Source organism: Stegastes partitus, unplaced genomic scaffold, assembly GCF_000690725.1.
Source record: "Stegastes partitus isolate 25-593 unplaced genomic scaffold, Stegastes_partitus-1.0.2 Scaffold61, whole genome shotgun sequence".
NCBI classification, from domain to species: Eukaryota; Metazoa; Chordata; class Actinopteri; family Pomacentridae; genus Stegastes; species Stegastes partitus.
Window position 1 is genome coordinate 796691 of NW_007577792.1, and position 19391 is coordinate 816081.

At 41.2% G+C, this 19391-nt stretch overlaps 1 protein-coding gene and 1 non-coding gene across 2 annotated transcripts in view; both read left to right on the forward strand.

Moving 5' to 3' along the window:
* Positions 1–19391, forward strand: part of pard3aa (par-3 family cell polarity regulator alpha, a) — a 397502-nt gene that overhangs the window by 143125 nt on the left and 234986 nt on the right. The gene's annotated exons all lie outside the window — the stretch shown is intronic.
* trnac-aca (transfer RNA cysteine (anticodon ACA)) lies at positions 5746–5817 on the forward strand. The gene has a single exon. It is a non-coding gene; the product is annotated as a tRNA-Cys (tRNA).

The window sequence follows — 19391 nt, forward strand, 5'->3', positions numbered from 1 at the left end:
ACTTTTTAATTGAAGTAAATAATTGGAAAAGTTCAAGCACCCGACTAACTTACTAACCCCACCTTCAACAGATACCAGTTTGTTAAAAGTCTCCTCTGATCATGTCTCGATGTGCGTTCCCTTCATGGATTGTATTTTCTCTCCCTCACTTCAAAAATTAACAAAACACAGTTTGCCAGAGGGCTCCCAAACTTTTGCATGTACAAGTACGTGTTTGTGACATCGTCGCCCTTCAAAGACCTACTCAGCCCGTCTTTGCCAACGATCCAAAGCCACTCCAGCTTTGCATAACACCTCTCAAAGTAGCTTCACAGTTGAGTATACACTCAGCGGCGAGGATGTTGGGATAGCAAGCTCATCATTAGCAAGCTGAAAGCACTTTCAAGCCAATTGGTCCTTGTGAGACTCTGAACTGCCTTTCTCTACCTGCGTTAGTGGAGAGGCTATTAGTTATGTCAACTCTTAATCAAACTCACACTTGCAGTGGGAGTGGGAGAGAGAGGGAGCGCCCAGGGTGGGTCTTTAAACTGCTGAGATGTGGGCGTTCTGTTCGTAGTCGCTGGGAATATTAGTCATAAAAACACTCATACTGTCATGATATCATCTCGGGCTGATTATAGCTAATTATTGCATCTGCCGGCACCGCTAAATGGTGAAGACAGTGTTTTGGTAATGAAGTGTGAAGTGCTTGGAGTGGTAAAAGTCTCCACTCAGCACTGCTGGGAATGTGCTACCAGTACTATTCCTATTATTACTTCTGCCAGGACCCTAATAAAGCCATAGCTAGACAGCTGAATCATGTGGAGATGTGTGTGTGTGTGGAAGTGTGTGAGTTTGTTGACTGCTTTATTACTTCCTGAGCTGGGCTGAGAGCGGTTCTGCAGGTCACTTGTGTCACACTTAAAGCAACACAGGAGCAGCGAGGTCCTGATTGGGAAACAAAGTCATTTACACTTTCTGACATGGAGAAATAGACTCAAATGGTGACTGGCTGTAACCCCGTGACAGGGATCATGGGAAAAGAGCCAGAGTTTGTTTGCACTGACTTTGGTGTCATCTCAGCACCAAAGACACTGAGCAGAAGGACATTTAGCAGAATTATGTGTCTGCCTGTTATTGAAATATGGCCTCTTCATGTACTTCTGACTTCCCACGGGACTCTTAACGCTCAGTTTGTTTGTCTGCTATGTTAACACTGACATATTTATGTATTGCTGAGGTAAATCTCTTTCACTACGACGTGACTGTGAGCGGTTCCTTGATAAAACTTTGCAGTTTTCCACAGATGTGAACTGAGTTAGTTATCTGGCCTGTCTTCATCTATTTTTGGAAAAAGTAACGGTAGGTGATCACGATATATTTTTCTGTCTTTGTGCCCACTAGAAATGTCAAGAGGGCTTTTGTTGTCGAGTTAAAAGCAGAACTTTCTAGTTTTAAATTTTAACAAAAAATTAATAAACCAAATCAGAGCTTTAAATCTTTAGCAGTCATCCCTTGTGCCGTTATTAAAATCGATTTATTTATTCTCTCTGTCTGTTTCTCTCTCTTAAATACAGAATGTTTAACACAGAGTGTTTAAAAGGAGAGTATTTAATTTAGTGCGGTCCTACTGATTTCAATCACATAATAAATGGGTTTTACACTTTCATTATCCCTTTTTTTTAACTTCCCAAATGGATAATTGTCTCTCAGCTTAATTTTTAATTTTTCACATTTGTTTTTTTTTTGTTAAAAATTTAAATGGCTCATTATTCTAATTTTTCATTTCTGTGTTTTGAACTTTTAGTCAATTCGCAACAGGGTCAGCCAGCCATGGATCCAACTGCACAGCATGTATATTATCTATCCGACCATGCAATCATTTATTGGCTACACAATATCTAAAGCATCAGTAAAGTGATATACAACATGCTGTCTTTACTTTCATTCACTTTATTCATGTATTTAGCCATTCGCTGAAGGCTGCTGCTCGAATGTTTAACATGAAGAACAACAACGATATATCTCCAGTCTGTGAATATTGTTCACACACGTCTCCAGAGCCTTCCAAAAGAAGACGTATTGCATGTTAGATGTGTCGTATAATACATAATGTGTTGCTGGATCTATGGCTGTCTGCAGACTCCCCCCCAGGCACTGATGGTGCACTTCAGTCACAAGCACACAACACAGAAATGGAAATAATGAGTCCATTTTTTTATGTTTTGTTTTACTTTTGTTGGAAATTCTAACTCCGAAGCAACAACCTTAATGTGAACAATTAACCATTTAAATGAGAGACAATTGTCTGTTTCTAAAGTAAACAAGAAAAAAAAAAAAGGATAATTAAACTTTCAAACCCATTTCGGAAGCATTACACGGACCACGGTGGCTTAATATTTCTTTTTCCCTGTTCAAAATTGTTCTGCTTGCTTTTTAGTCTCCCTCCATTCGAGCAAGGACACCAACCAGAAGCAGCCCTCTTGTAGTGTCAGTCAACGCTTTAATGGCATATCAAAAGCAGATTTTTCTAAAGCGCAGTTTGTTTTCCTAAAAAAAAAAACTAAACAAAAAAAAAAACAGGGAGTTCATTGCTACGTGTCCTCCACTCAAATGTGTGGCAAAGTATTTCTTTACCAAAACAAAACTATGAAACATTCAAAGAACATTCAAAGAAGTCACATAAAGTAAAAGCAGAAAACAGCTCAGGCTGCATCTAACAACATCACTGCAAATCTCATGATAATTATACTTAAGAATGATTAGCATAATTACTTATAATTAGCTTTCATGTCTGTTCAAATTCAAAATATTTCTAAGAAGCGATTTAATTACAAATGCACACACGGAAATTGTGGTAAATTGTAAATCCGTCTTTATTTCTCCGTCTGTCTCATTAGTCGGTGAGAGCCTCTGTGGCTCATTTACATCGTGTAGAACATGTCAAAGGAGGGTCACAGTTGGCCAAGGGCAATACCTCCTGCTCCCGGCACAATAAGTCCACAAAGGGTTACGGGATGTTTAGCATCTCTTTGTCTCCAGACTCTTTGTCCCTGTGGACCATTCCTCCAGCCTCCTCATTAGTCCTTTTGTCAGAGCCTCCCACCTGTGTCTCTCATTGTCTTCCACAGGGAGGTCACCTGTGAAATGTGTCTGCTTCAAAGCACAGAAGAGGAATGCACTCAGACACATGTGCAGCTACATGTGGTTGGCAACGCACGCATGTTTAGACACACTTAATGCGGACAGGCAGGTATTTAACAACACATGCTAAAGCGCACTATGGGAGCATCGCATGCACGTGGACAGGACAGGTTAATTGTTGTAAAGGTGTTCACAGATGTGCACACGCCCACAAAATCTGTACACAGATGTGGAGATGCTGCAAAAAAAGGATCTATCATGACAACTATCAAGTCATAAAACTTCTTTTTTTTTTAAGTTAGTTTTTTGGGCTTTCTGCCTTTATCAGACAGGACAGCTAAAAATGTGGGAGGACAATGGGGGAGGGAGTTGCAGCAAAGGGCCATGAGCAGGATTCAAACCCATGGCCGCTGCATTGGAGACTGTAGCCCCTGTACATGGATCACCAGGTCAACCAGGTGACCAAGAGTCACAACTTCTTAAGATTAAAACTGTTCAAGGAAAAACTCACTATGTCACCTTATCTCAGTGACAAACCCTTTATTTACCACCACAAACGTTTTATTTTTTTTTTTTATGACAAGCTTTGTGCATGTCTCCACTGGGACTTTGTTCCACTCCTCTTTTGAGATGTTCTTCAGGTCTTTGAGGATGGAAGGCTTCTTCACCATCGCTCTGGTCTTCTGTTGCAACCACAGATTCTTGATGGGATTCAGGCTGGTCCACTCTGAGCTTTTGATCTCTTTCTTTTAACCATTTTAGAACCACTTTGGCTCTAAGTTTTAGATCATTGTCATGTTGGAAGGTCCAGTGCTGCACAATGCAGACTGCCTGAAGTTTTAGCGTAATCCACTTTCTCATGATGCCATTTCCTTTGACAAAACTGCTCGGCCCATCGACTCAAGAACACATTCAAAGCATTACGTTCAAACCACCGTGGTGTTCTTGGGGTCGAATGTTTCAACAAACAACTCCATTTTCACCTCATCTGACCATAGAGTGGATTAAAAAAGCTCTCTTCTTTGTCCAGATCAGCCTCTGCACGTCTGTCTTGAGCAAGTGGAGTCCTTGGTAGGCGTCCTTCGCTTTAGTGTCCGTCTTGAAATGTTGGTGCAAGAATTACTCAGACTGCTCAGAACCTATTGGTCAAACACAAATTCACTATAAATCCAAATTTGGATAATTTGGACCTTTACTGTATGTCAATGACAAGCCATTTTCTAATTATAAAGAATATATGAAGAGTTAATTTTAAAAAACAGATAACTCCATTTTTATAGATTTTCAGAAAACTTTTTTTCTTGTTATTTACTTGAGATGATATCAGTCAACCTGAAGTTGAGTGGATTTGACTCAGTAGAAATGACAAAAATAGAGATAACTTAAGTTTGATTGATGTTGTCTCAGGTCGACGATGGAAAAGTGGGTTTTGTGAAGGTTGGTGAAGATGGAGGTACCTGTTTTTTTGCAAATTAACTCTTCATATGGAAATTGTTAGTTTACCTTGATTACAATGGAAGTGATCTTCCTGTGTGACTTTGCTGGATAAACTAAAATATAGATTTTTTTTTTTAAGCTGTGCACTTTAACACAGAGAAACATTTGCCAAATAACACACAATGCATTAAAACTCAAAGTGTTAGGAAGTGAGACAGCAAAATGAAAGCATATGAAGCGCTGATGAATAAACTTGCTTGTGGGATAGCGAGGCATCTCCTTGGCCACAGCTACAGTTAGTCTGTCATTCCCCTACTCTCCCACCTTCTGTTTTTCGTCAAATCCATAAAGATTAAAACCCACCCTAAAGCTCTGTGGAAATCCCAGAACACTCCCCATGCAACATTCCCATCGTCCCGCAAACATGATCGCTCTCAGAGTGCTTACTTTGGCGCACAATCGTAGCTTTGATCAAAGAAAAACACTGTTTCCCTCTCATGGACCGGTTTCATGTGAAGCCATTTGAACATTAAGGTCAAATTAATTTGATGATGTGCAGCAACGACCCAGAGGACTTCCTGTGCTACCCATGCAACTGTTTAGAAACACATGTTGGTACATTAGTCTGAAGTTCAGAACCGGGAACGCTAGCAGTCGTGGATGAAGCCGCTTCCTCTCTTTTGTAATAGATTTGAACTGTGAATCTTTAAATATGTCTTCTTGATATGCTTTGATTTGTCTACGGGACACAGCAGAAACACATGGAGGAAAAATGAAAACATCACTGCCGTGCTCTTTGTCGTGAACTCCCTGATAATCATGTCTTGTGTGAGAAGTCTGTCTTGGACTGATTAGTTACAGATTTCTGTTTTCATCGTGGCAGCACATTCGTATTAACAGTGCTTTATTGATCTTCATAAGAAAAGTCTCCTTTCATTTGCAGCCCTCTTCATACACTTGTCAGCACTTAGCACAGGGAAGCGCCCTGGAGCTGGCTCGGCTTTTAGCGTCTTACTCTAGCAGAGCAGATGTAGGTTGACATGAGAGGTTGAATTTCTTGCCTACTTCCTAAAGCCTGCTGGCCCAAATTGTCTTTGTCATGTGGAATTTAGTCAAGTAGCAGAGATCAAACCCACGACTAGCTGACTTGTAGTATCCCCTCAAAGAGCTCCTGGAACAGTGTCAGGGGGTATAGCTCAGTGGCAGAGCATTTGACTACAGATCAAGAGGTCCCTATTTCAAATCTGGGTGCCCCCTCATCTTAAAGCAGGGTGATGACATGTTTCACACTTTAAATGGAAATAGGGTTGAAGTTACCCTGTCAGCAAGCTCACACCATGCTCAATAGGTCTTGATTCAGCTCAGTTGTATGGCTTTACTTGAAACGATGCCCGGCTTCATTTTTTCACCTTAGAGCTGAGATCAGGGCTGCTATCTGGCCCACAGTTCCCAGGCTTTGAAAATAGGACAACCTTACTTTAGACAGATCTGTCTTTTACAAACGGTGTTTCTCAGAACATTTTAAAAGTTGGTGATGAATTTGTTACAACATAAACTGCGGGATTAAAGTTTGCAACAGGGCTTTATCTCTAATTGGCTTGTACAATGATGCAAGCAACAATTCCTTCACTTCCGTTCACTTATTTTACTTTTTCTCATTGAAAAAACTAATTTGCAACACCAAATACATTTCGGAGGAAACGTAATTCTGTTTGGGTTACACTTTCTATTAACTTAATGAGAAAATGTTGTTAATTACCATATCTGCTCGTCCTCCGTTCTGTTTGTTTTCTTCCCCCCGACTATCTTCAGTTCCTTTGAGTAACTCCTGATAGGAGACAGGAAAACCCTGCAATTTCTTCTGATTGATCACCTTACCTGTTTCCACGGTTTGCGATTAGTCAAACAACCACCAAGCTCACTGTTGGCAGCGTTCTCCCTTGGTTTCTGAAGGAGCTGCTGGCGGAGGGGGGTGGTCTAGCATTTTCAGGTTATCTTCTGGAGTTTATCATCTATAACAGCCAATTTCCTAACTGCTCGTCATGAGTTTATTTCCTCTGTGACAGCAAAATACACTGTAGGAGCTTTCACAATCTCCTGTAGGTAAACTAGGCTGATCAAACACTTTGCTGCACAGTGCTGGTTAACTCTGTGAGAACAGACTGAAAAGGCTCCCTTAGGTAGCAGCATTACGGCTACCAATTAGGCCTGGGCGATGGAATTATAGCGATGTGTACCGCCAATAGCCTCTTAATCAATTGCAATAAGAAGATAGTTCAACAGAATGTTTGATAGTTTCACTTAAATGCATTAAGCCACCACAAAAACACATAACGAGAAAGTCTGGTTGCATGAACAAACCCCAAGTATGCTTCCTCCCTGACTCATAACCGTCTGTCACGTCCCTTAATAATGGAGTCTCTTAATCCTGCACGTTAAAGATGCTCACATTCCTATTCTTCAGTCGCTAACGGATACCTTCATCTTGTTCAAGTGGCTATTGACACAGCTTTTTGGCTCAGGTACAACATGAAAATGTGGAATACAGTTCTATAATTTCACTTAGCAGACGCTTTTATCCAAAGCTGAGAGCAGATACAACACAAGCAAGGATGTAGTCAGGAGAAAACAATCTAGATAAGTGCCATAGAATAAATTCAAGTGTGATAGGGTGTTGATGCCAATAGCAGGCTGTGTGGGAGGTAATAGGATTTTCTTTTTTTTTTTCTCTTGTTTGTTTATTTGTTTGTTTGTTTTCAGTCCATCAGTCAGTTTCAGTTTTACAATGTTGGGGAACCCTGTGTTAGTTTACGTGTAAAGTGATAACTGCCTACAGATAAAAGTTCACTTTAGGTGTGATCATTTAAACTGAAACCGGTGCAGGTCTGAGTTCTTTTGATGGTGCTTCAAGTCAAAAGGTAAGACTCCTAAATGTCTCAAGAAATTAAATCGTAGGAAAAGTTTGATCTAAGCATGACGGCGCGATGTAGAGTGAGGCTTCCTCACTCTTCAAAGGTTCTTCAGAAGGAAATTTGTGTGTGTCCAGACAACTGTGAAAGAAGAAACTCTGACAAAAAAGTTCATGCTTTTTAGCATACGATCATTGCTTCAGTACTTGCAATTGCTGAAATGTTGCTTGCACATTTCATCACTTTACTGCGGGGTCAAGTTGAGCCACTGGCGTGAGCGAGGGAAACTTCGGACCTCGGATGAGCCCGGTCTGTTTCCGTCTGAAGAAAGTTGAAGCTTGCACTTAAAGAACATAACTCTCTTCCTGAGATGTAAAGCAATCTCAGTTTTGCAGCGTGACTAATTTCGGCTAATTCTCTGTGAAATCCAACCCAGTGGCGTATGCACTAAAAAGCAGTATAGAGTGACTGAAGTAATGATTTATTGATGTTTAGGAGCTACATGTAAGCACTTAAATGTTACACCCTCACTGTGTCTCCCATTTAATTCCCTTAAAATCACCATTCACTCTGAAAATCTCAGTTTTTCTTTGAGTGCTATTGCCATTATGAATACCCATTATACAACCCTGCTGCCCAATTAAATGTGCGATCCCTACCCAGGGTGCTACCGAGAAAAAGTTTCCAAACCCCTACTTTCCTCTCATTGACCCCTGCCTCGAATTTCAATGGAAACCTCGTGTGCTTTCACAAACCTGCGTGACTGATCAGAGCTTATCTAAAACATCGACTCCGCACATCAAAATACCATCTGCTCCCAAAGATCTTCTAATCACCTTTTCGAAAACAGTAGAAGAGTTTGAGTTCTTTTCTTCTGTTTTTGTCTTCGCTGCTCTGCTCTGCATTAAGGAAAGAGCTCCTCTCTGATCTGCTTTGACTCGGTGCATGTCGACGACTCTGAACTCACACGTGATGTTATATGTTTAGGGATTTTTGTGTACGAGACCTTTATCGAGATCGTCATACGCGCTCAGCGGCAGCTCCCATCAGGCAGTCCGCCCACCGAACATCATTCACACCAGGCCAAACACCAGTGTGCATATCACTCCTCCTGCAGCACTCCTATCATCTCACACACCAAATAACTTTCTGGTTTCGCCCAATAAATCGTTGAAGGATCCATAAAAAAGTTGGTGAGTCTGGTGGAAGTTTTGTGTTTGTCATCTTTTCTGATAGGAGCAGCTGGAGTAAGGATGTTTTTGTTCAGCGCAGAGGAAGAAGCTGTTCTTACTGCTGAAATGTTTGCGATATGGATTTTGCGTACGTGCTGTCTGGAAACCGCAGCGGAATGAGCTCCATGCTTTAGAGGCTGTCCGACCTGCCAGAAACTGAAATTCATTCACTCACTCATCAGCCTCCAATTTCTGCTCTCACGGCTGCTGTGACAATTAAATCTTCGACAATTTAAGCTTGCTTGGAGATAAAAAGAAAATATTTTGTGCCGTAAAAATGATTCTGAAGAGCCCCGATTGCCCGTCGCGGAAACAAAGTGTTGATACGCATCGTACGGCCTGCGGGCCTAATCAGGTCCGCGATAAGGCGCTGACTGGCCTGCCGACATCTTATTAAATTCAACTGATTGCCACTAGAAATGTTTTATTTAGTAAATTTTCAGTAATGTTCCAGGGCTGTTACTCAGTTAATTGCAAAATAACCAAGATGAGGGAAGGGCCTTTAAATGTCCCGTTAAACCAAGAAGTCTCTTGAGAATAAAATCTCATTTTTCAGGGAGAACTGGTCAAGAAGACATGACATGATCAAAACAGTCTATCTGATAAAGGTTGTTGTTTGTTTATTAACTGGCACGTTGGTTATCCCATGTAATCCTAATGATCTCGTCCATATGTTGCTGTTGTACGACGTCTCTAAATGTGTGTATTTATAATCATTAGCTGGTGTTTACATGCTCCACACCTCACCTGCGTACACCAACAAAATGCAATAACAATCCAGCCGTCAACGTCTGCCTGCTGCATTAGCACAGGCTGTTCTCACATGTATAATCAATGCAATAAAAACCTGGATTCATGGTCAATGCGGATTTGTGGTTCAGTGATGGATTTCTGCCGTTGATGGCTCCACGGCAGCACTGCTCCGTAATTGCATTCCTAACATTCTTTCATTTACGGTACTTTGTGAAGCATATAATGGCAGAAGCCTTGTTGCAGTATTGAAACAGCGTTTGATGACAAGGTGACGTGGCTTAGGCAAGTGACATTCAGTTGAACAAAGCGCACCTGCGGAGTACATGTGCCTGGTTTAGTCTTTATTAATATTAAATGAGACAGGTAGAAATGTTTTTACATGGGGGCAACACCGCTCAAAGCCAAAACTGTTTTCCGTTGTAGCCATTAATGGACGACATGTTGTGCCACTGTGGCTGCAACTAATAATTCCGTTGTTAATTAGTCTTAAGCTATTTTCTTGATTAATTGATTAAGTTGTTTGGTCTGAAAAATGTACTAGAATGCTAACAGCTCTTGATTAGTGTTTCCCAAAGCCCAAGATATTCTGTTTACTGTAATAAAGGAATAGAGAAACTATAATCAATCTACGAAACTAGACTTCTTATCCTTTAAAAAAATGCTCAAACCTAAAGATCGGCTCAATTGATTATCAACTGATTAATTCAACAGTTAACAACTAATTGATTCCACAGTATTAACTCTCTGTTCAACCCATTTTTTGGTTGCCAGAGCCTCTTGAAGTACATGCAGACGACAAAAGGACACTCAGAAGGATATTAATAAAATTGTTTAGGGTACCTGAGTGGCCTTTTAAAGTCATTCAGGATTCATTGCAGCTTTTACAGACTGACACCAATGAAGCTGACTGAAGTAATCTCCCTCACTGAACTGACATCTCAGGGGAGAGAAGACGTTTGAATTAGGAAATATTTTAGCGGTTGCAGCTTTCTAATTCTTTCTACACAAGTCAAAATTTGTTTAGCCAACCAAGTCCTGAATTTAAAAAAAAACCCTGAAACAGCCTGGTAGCTTTGTCCATTCTGCTAGCTGCTGTTACTTCTGGCTCATGACATTTTCAGAGCGGTGTTTTTAATCATCAGCGACTTGGCCACATATCAGGCTGAGTGAGATTTATGGCCCCTTTTCTCCAAGAGCCTGTTCTTCTGGACCAGCCATAATGGAGAAACACACAAAATGGTGTTTACACGGAAGGTGCTGCTGTGGTCCTGTTTCTGGGCCGACTCCGGGTTGTTTGGTTTGTTGATTAGCAGCTCCCCGGAGGCCGGGGTGTGGAGGGGAGTCTCTGTGAGTCTGGTTCAGGTTGGGATAGAGATGGAATGTTGTAATGAGGCTGCTGCATTTTTAAAAAAAAAGTCGATTTGTACTATTTTTATTCTGGCAAATGGTTAAGAGATTATGAATAGTTTACTATTAATTGGATTCAAACCTGTAGTTAAGCTCGCAAAGCGTCCTGTGTTTTCAGGCAAAACAAACTTTCCCGGTCTTGGGATCAACAGGCATAACCATCACATGTAAGGTTGCACTCATATGTGCACACTTACCAACACACATGTGCACACACATGCAGTTTTTGTGTTACTCTCTGGGATCCCGTCGTGAGTAGAGCCTCGACCTAGATGAGTCAGGTTTGATTTGGGTAGTGAACTCTACCCCTCCCCTCCTCTCCTCTCTGAGATCTTCATTGTCAAGGGAAACACACTCACACCCACACACACCCACCCACCCACACACACACACACACACACACACACTTTGGTGTTAGTGTTGTTCAAGTGTCTAGGTGTCTGCTGCTGGAGGCCTCATCTCTGAGGGCCTGGGGAAGGCTGACATCCTCTTTCCTCCTTCTCTCCAGTAAATTGTCTGTATTGTCTTTCTGTCAGGAGGAAAGAATCAGTCTCTGCTTCTCTCTATTTCTTGTTCACATTGAAAACTGGATGGTTGACTCAGCAACCCTGTGGGAAAACATCTTTCTGCTGCCTGAGTCTTCTACTCAGGCACAGTGATGGGACATTATACCCAACTCCAAAACTGATATGACTGACATTTGAAGTTTTGACAGTGAGGACAACACTGGTTCAGAACAGAGTAGCTTGGGTACGTGGTAACATCCGTATAAATAGTAGGGTGATCAGCTAGATAAAATCACACCATCATACTCCATATAAAACATAGACATAGCGACCATGACTGGAAGGTGGCGCAGTTGGTTAGCACTGTTGCCTCGCAGCAAGAAGGTTGCCGGTTCGCGTCACCGGAATCTTTCTGTGTGGAGTTTGCATGTTCTCCCCGTGCAGCGTGGGTTCTCTCCGGGTTCTCCAGCTTCCTCCCACACAGTCCAAAAACATGTTGAGGTTAATTGGTGATTCTAAATTGTCCATAGGTGTGAATGTGAGTGTGCTTGGTTGTCTGTCTCTAAGTGTGGCCCTGTGATGGACTGGCGACCTGTCCAGGGTGTCCCCTGCCTTCGCCCTAAGTCGGCTGGGATAGGCTCCAGCCCCCCCACGACCCTAGTGAGGATTAAGCGGTGTATAGATGTATGGATAGCGACCATGACATTACTCATTGGTTTGTGGTTGAATGGCATCGTGGTCTTTTGAAGTGAGATGTAGTGAGCAAGGAGTGGATCGGAATAAGATACCACAATGACCCGTCCTAAAACGTAACCTGCTTTATTGACTATTTTACCCTAAATGGGACCATAATTTACAAAATTTTAAAATTCTTGAAAGTAGGTATAGACACCAACTCATAAGGACGATGTTTACTGAGCCAACAAAACAAGTGAAAACTGATTTTCTCATAGATTTCTAGAGTTTTATTTGCCACCAGAGGAGTCACCCCCAGCCACCCATTAGACAGAATGCAGCTTTAAAGCACTTCCACACTGGCTTTACTTTTCAGACAGACAGGTCCATGATTTATTAACAATGTTGAATCACACGGTGCGCTCTATGCAAAGCAAGGTCAAGGAAGATTCAAGTGATCATTGTACAGTCATCCAGTTTATTCTGAAGCAGTTTATTTCCAAGAGATAATATTGATATACAACACAAGCACACAATAGAAGGTAAGTAGACTATCAAAAGAAGTGCACGTCTTTCTTTGAAAGGTTACACAGCAGTTCAAGTGATAGTTTATGCCAGTTTGCCAGCGACACAGCTGTGCAAAGACCTTCCCCGTAGCTGTAAACAGTGCAGGTGACAAAGTCAGGGCAGTGTTTTGATTTGTCTGCAGACAATACCTCTTTACCTTAACCAGCTGGCATACGGCTGGATGTTTTTTTTAGAGTGATAGAGAGATGAAATGATGGACTTTTCTCGTTTCCCAAGACACATTAGGAGCTTTTTATCCTGGTGTGCTAGCAAGTGCACGTCTATTGAAGAATTTGACCTTTCAGGTTTTGATGGAAGGAAAATGAAATGAAAGAAAAGTTGGCAGAGGACATCTATTATATTTCCATGTTTGGTCACGCAGCTACACTGTGCCTTCAGTATACACAGAGGATTTGCTCAAAATTAAGTGGAGATGACAGTGTAGAAAAAAAAACAAACAGATTTATGTTTATGCACAGGTGCACATGTACGAGAAAGGCCAACGAACCCATGTGCATGTGTAGATTTAAACAAACATACATATGCCTTAAAGCACGCACACTGAAACACAATTTATAGACAGAAGGGCACTTAGCTCGAAAGCCAAGCAGGGTTTTTGTTTTCATAACTGCCCCTTTGCTTTAAAGTGTTTTTCCGTACATCCATCTATTGGATTACGTCTTCCGCTTTTGGCAAAGGTCAGCAGTTGATGTTTATTCAAAGTTTGTCTCGTCTCGTTCTCTGACATTACATCAGATTAGAGTTTGCTAAACATTTCACAGAATCACTCAGAGTGGTATTCTCGACCTTGCCTGGCCTTCGGTTGACCAGCGTCCTATTTAAGCCTTCTACATATTTCATCTCCTTCTCCACAGTCTTGGTTCCCACCACTCCAGAACCGTCTTGCTCCTCCCATAAAATGGAACCATTTGTCCCCCAGTGGATGATTCAGGTCAGGGTGTATTCAGTGGAAATCCCCTTCGTTGCACACAAGGGACATCAATATGTAGCTGGTGGTTGGAGAGAGAGTTAAAATGGCTCAGTGCCATAATTTATTCAGACATTGAACTGGCCCAAGCTTGAAGTATTCAAAGTAGCCCAGGAAAAAATAGCTTTTAGACATTTCATGAAGCCATGGTCGCTCGGCATTTATATTTAAATCAGTTCGATGTGAAAGCATAGACTCAGAGTACACCAGGGCTAGAGGGCCACGAGAGAAAATACCCAATTCATGCACCATACAGTCTTCCCTCCTGGTAGGCCGTTAGTGCCTATAGACTTACTGTGTGCACACATTTGTATTTAAATACTGGTAAGGGCCTGACTTCATTTATTCGATAAACTCTTACCTGAATATCGTGCAGAATAATTCCAACCTTGGATGCATTGTCGTATTTTACCGTCTGCTGTGTTTGGTGCACTGCAGATATTTTCTACTGCAGTTTATATGTTTTCAAAACTCACCTCACATAGTTCAGCAAAAGTAAAAGGATGATTCTATACCAAAACGCTGCTCTTGATCATAGTCAAACTCTTAAAAGTGTTGTTCTTCTGGGCCCTTTCCAGTTATTAATGTCACTGCAGTTGTTTTTTTTATTTTATAGCTGATGTCAAATACTGTAGCAGGAATGCTTCAATCCACAAAGTATTTGAAGTCCTAAGGAAATGTGTTTTGTATTTACCAGATTTTACTATCTGATCACCTCAAGACAACGTCTGTTTTCAGGTGCCAATGAAATCAATGTTATTGGCGCAAATAGCGTTCCAGTCAACAGTCCTGACAACGCTGAATCTTGACTTATGGAGCCGCTGTGTATCAAACTAGTTTGTTATGGAAGGTGACGAGTGGGAAAAAGCAAATGGTCTTCATAAAAATAGAAATACAAGACCACAAGCACGAGCAGGTCTATCCTTATTGTGTCCTCTCTGTAACCTTATCAGTATGCTGAAGCACTAGCTCCATTACCTTGAGTTGGCAGCCAGTCAGAAGCAAAGGGCCACTCCCTGCTTTCCAGGTATAGTAAGGACTCTTTGCTTCATGCCATTTCAGTGATTAGAAAATTCCAGATCCAATACATTAGAGCTGACCCCCCCATCTCTTTCAGCACTAAGTTGGAAGCTGATTTTGCTGTGTTATTAGAGCCACTTGATGAAATAGTGGGAACATGAGTGGAGTGAGGTGAACACAGCTGTGCTGGTTGGGGTTGTTTATGACCAACTGGATTGATGACTAAGTACTAAGTATGCAGGTTGGTAGTGTTTCTAGTGGAGGGAATTAATGAGTTGATCTGTTTGGGCCTTTTAAAAACATGGTGCCTCATGTAAACTGCAGAAAATGTTGTTAACAAGTCATCTGTGCAGATCCATCTCAGCTGTCCAGCTAATCTTAGCTGGCATATGTGTGTAACACACCTCTGGACTCACTGACATTGTGTTAATCATATCATTCTATCTACTGACAACACAGAATTATCAGGAAAACCTCAACAAAAGAGCTGTGGTGGGTGTTCTCAAACATTTCCTCTTTCACAAAGAGAAATAGCGTCTTGTCAGAGATGAATGATGGTGTTACATGATGTTTTAACCCAAATGCTAGACTGGTATGAATTATTTCTTTGGACTGGAACCTTAACCTGGAAAAAACAGATCATCTTCATTTGTTCCCAGATTAGATATCTGGGCAAAAGTAAGCCATGAAAAGTTAAATCATGCTCTACTTCATATTGGTGAAAACTAAATCAGCCATAAACATAATGAAAAGCAGTAGCTTTGCCCCAACTGTAGACCCAGATTCAACTCTGGTAACCTTATGCCATTCAGAATACGATCGAGATCTTTCAATCTAATACTAAACTAAATGACTTTTATATTGACTTCTTCTGTGTGCATATGGCAGTGCTTTTGTCCACACTGACTCGTACAAGCTAATATATTTCTCCTCCAAACAAGGTGAGTGTGAAAGATAAATAAAGGACAAAGCAATACGAGGTAATGGCCCCTGGAGGGTCTGACCTCTCTGTGGTGAATCGTGGTGCGTGTACATCTCTATGACCCTGCGCCCCGACCATAATCCCTCACTACAGGGGCTGGATTAGGGCCTCGTCTTATTAGCCACCCCCCCCCCCCTCATGGTCTCACTCCCTCTTCAGCCTGGATCGATTGCTGGCTCAGTCTGAAGTGGCGGTGCTGGTTATTAAACGTGGGACCAACCAAACCCTTCGGACTGCCAGGATAATCCCATCACAAATTAAGTAGAGGAAAATTGGTCAGGGAGAACGGGGAGGGGAGAGAATCTTCATATGGTGACCTTCTTAACAGTGAACACATAAACAAGCATACACTCGCTTGTTTATCATATATTAATCTGGAAGGATTTGTGCCCAAGATGGATCAGCATTCATTAAAGAGAAGACCTCACTAAATGTGAATCTTGTCAATGTGCAGATGCCGCTGGCCTTGTAAAAAAGCCGAACATTGTTAATAGTTCATATGTGAGCTCAGATCCGAATTGAGTTGAAGGACGTACTTTCTCTTTAATATATATAAAACACGTCCATATCTAAAACTGTGTTGCTATCTGGAAGAAAACACGTCATCTCCAGCGGGGACAATATCTGATAAAACTGCAAAACTAATCAAGAGTCTTATAAATCCAAAATTCCGTGACATCTTCTAGATCCTCATCACATGATGTAATAGCCCATCTTTTATAGAAACTGTCAACCATTTGCAGGCTGTCCCAGCTCTCCTTATCAACAGCGTTCTAATTTCTATCAGTTGTAGATGTTGGATAAGCACGTTTTTTTTATTAAGTGATACAAATACTGATTAGTCCACCACAGTGAGCATAGTTAGCATCTGGAAGTGATCATGTTGAATAAAACAAGATTGATGTTGTCATGGTTTCCAAAGACTCAGAAATGTCCGGTAAGGGCTGAGCCTTGAGTTATTCTGGGAAATACATCAAGGCCTCTCATTCATAACGAGTGTCTTGTGCAAGTCCCTGCCCGCAGACACACAGATACACAAAAACACATTATCAATAAATCCATAATAAAAAAAAACAAAAGTAAAATAAGGATCCCTTTGTTGGAAAAATACAGATATCCAGAGATTTAAGAATCGGATTGCTACATTCTCTGACCTCTTCTTGTGTCAGTTTTCCGTCTTTGGTTTTGTAGTGTTCTCTTGGAAACGTTCCTCGTCTCCTTGTTACATGAGGTGAATATCATTAGAGCCCTGAACTGGACGTGAACCAGCCATTACTGAAAGGGGCAAAAGTTTATTAAATGCCATTATTGAATCTTCAACCTCATTGAAAAGTAAATTCACGAAGGCTGGCCGTCTGGCTTCTAGATGTGGTTTCTGCATTCGACTCCCAACCTCCTTTGAGGAAGTCTATGGGCAGCGGCCAAAATAAATGAAACACATTTTGCAACAAAGGAATACATATTATATTAGGAACTGCTCGTGAGCTTTGTTGGCATGGTCTGTGTTGGAGGACTTATTTTGGATTAAACTTTGTTGAGAAAGTGTGATTTTACCAGCTACCTGTTTCTGCATGAGAACTTCACTTGCACCAATGATTCTCTCATGAGAAATAGTGTTTTATTAAGTTGAGTTACTTTGAAAAGTAGTTTGAAAGGCCTGTCATCAACTCTACTTTCTGGTTGCTGAGAAAGTTCCTAGAAGTTTCCAGATGTCATCATGCAGTCATTTGCATATCAAGTCTCCCCACCAGAGCTACCCTGCTCTGAGTGGAAGGAGGGGCTGTGGGACACACCGTGACAACAGAGCTGTTCCACTGAAAATGTATAATGGTGCAAATATTTCTGCACTGACATCAGTCATACCGGCAGCTTTGGAAGTTGTATTGGGAGACTCTGGGTAGGTTTTAAAAAAAATAAAAAATAAAATACCAGCAAAGTTGGCAACAATATGGATGTTTTTAAAGCACAGCTCAGATTTAATGACAAGCAATAATAGTCTGCATTTACACCACCCTCCTGTGATATTACTGAGTCCTGACAATGGACTCCTGATTGCTTTTCTGTGTCCTAAACAAGTCATTCCCTCAGAGAATAATGTCAGATTTGCTCATTTTCACAAGTGTCCAAAAACAGGGTTTAATATTGTTTTGGCTGTGAAGGAGGATGTTAAGTAACTGAGTGGGGAAGAGGGCAGATAAAACATGTTTGTCATTATCAAGATGCCAAAACTTTTATAAACCTGACATAGTAATAATTTTAAGCCTAAACAAACCTAACCAAATACTTTCACTTTTCAAGTGTGTAGCTGTTTTTAAAGACAACTGTGGTGCTCCGTTCTGTCTGTTGAGGGCAGGGACAAAGGATGTGTTTTGTTTTTGTATTTGGAGGACTTGTTGCTGGCAAGAAATTAAAAAGAAATTACATTTTGGATTTTCTTTTGTTAAGATATAATTAAAAGTGGGGAAAGAAAATAGCTGATAGAACGAAATTCTGAATAAGACACCAGGTAAATCAACTAAAACACACTTAATAAAAGGTCAGTATTTACTGCATGGACATAAATGGTCTTCAGTCTTCTGCTTAAAAGATAAGAGGTGTAATATACTCCACCTGCTTTAACCTGTTACCCTTACTTTTGACCTTACTACATAAAGGTCACGACACATCTTAGCGCTGGACTTTGAATTGGCTGGTTGGGGTCATTTTGTGTAAAGTTTGATGTTCTCCCTGTGCTTAGGTGTGAGTGTGTCTCTTTTGTGTAGCCCTGTGATGGACTGGTGACCTGTCCAGTCATGACCCAGCATCAACTTGGACCTTCTGCATAGCTGCTGTGCACATAAGAATACAAAAGCACCACATACAAGCACCTTCATGTGAATGTAAGACCTAAACCAAGTAGAGCGTTACACGTCAAGCTCCTTTGTGTAGCCGGTGATGACGATCAAGTTGTAAAAAGTACACCTTGAAAATTACAGCAATCACATGGTACAGATATGCAAGAAACCAAAGTCTATCTCAGTGAGTACGAATACTAAAATAAGCTTCAGTTTTACCATAAACCAACAACTTTTTCAGGCAAAGAGTTAGCAGAAAAAAAACCACAGTTCAGTGCCCTGGAGCCCTGATCGTAAAATTGAGACCACATCATTTTGATGCTAAAGAGGATTAAATAGTGGGAGTGAAATAAGTCACTGCTAAATAAACATTAGGCCTGGAGAGAGGAAGAAGGAATGTTTTATGATGTGACCAGACTAGAGGAAGTTTGCATCATTGACATGGGAGAAAGGATGTGAGTCAAAAAGATCCTTCCTGAAAAGATTACTGTTTGGTTGGTTCATGAATAATTCATACGCAGGTACCAACAAGCACATGTTGATCTCATCTTTATTTTTGGGGGTTCTGTCTTTTAATTTGCCCGCCTTGCTTCCTCGCTACCAGCAGGCGGTTGCAAGAAACACTTACTGTTGTGCTTAAAACTCCCCAATCTTGTCACAGTGTTAAATACGCATGACTTGCAGCACAGCGTAAGCCGTGATTAAAATGCGCTGCCTCCACCACTAAGACATGTCTCTGGTGTATCAGATGGAAGCTTAGCACCGGCATATGCTCGCTGCAATGATCCGCCGATGGATGACAGGTGGTTACCCAACTATTTGCATAATTATGGGTGTAACGCGCAGGCTGCTAGAACGTCATAAACAAATCCATATGGCCTTTTGGGAATATCCAGATGATTTACACCACAGTTCATGGATACCGTTTCCCTGTGTTACAGACATCAGTGGGATTTGT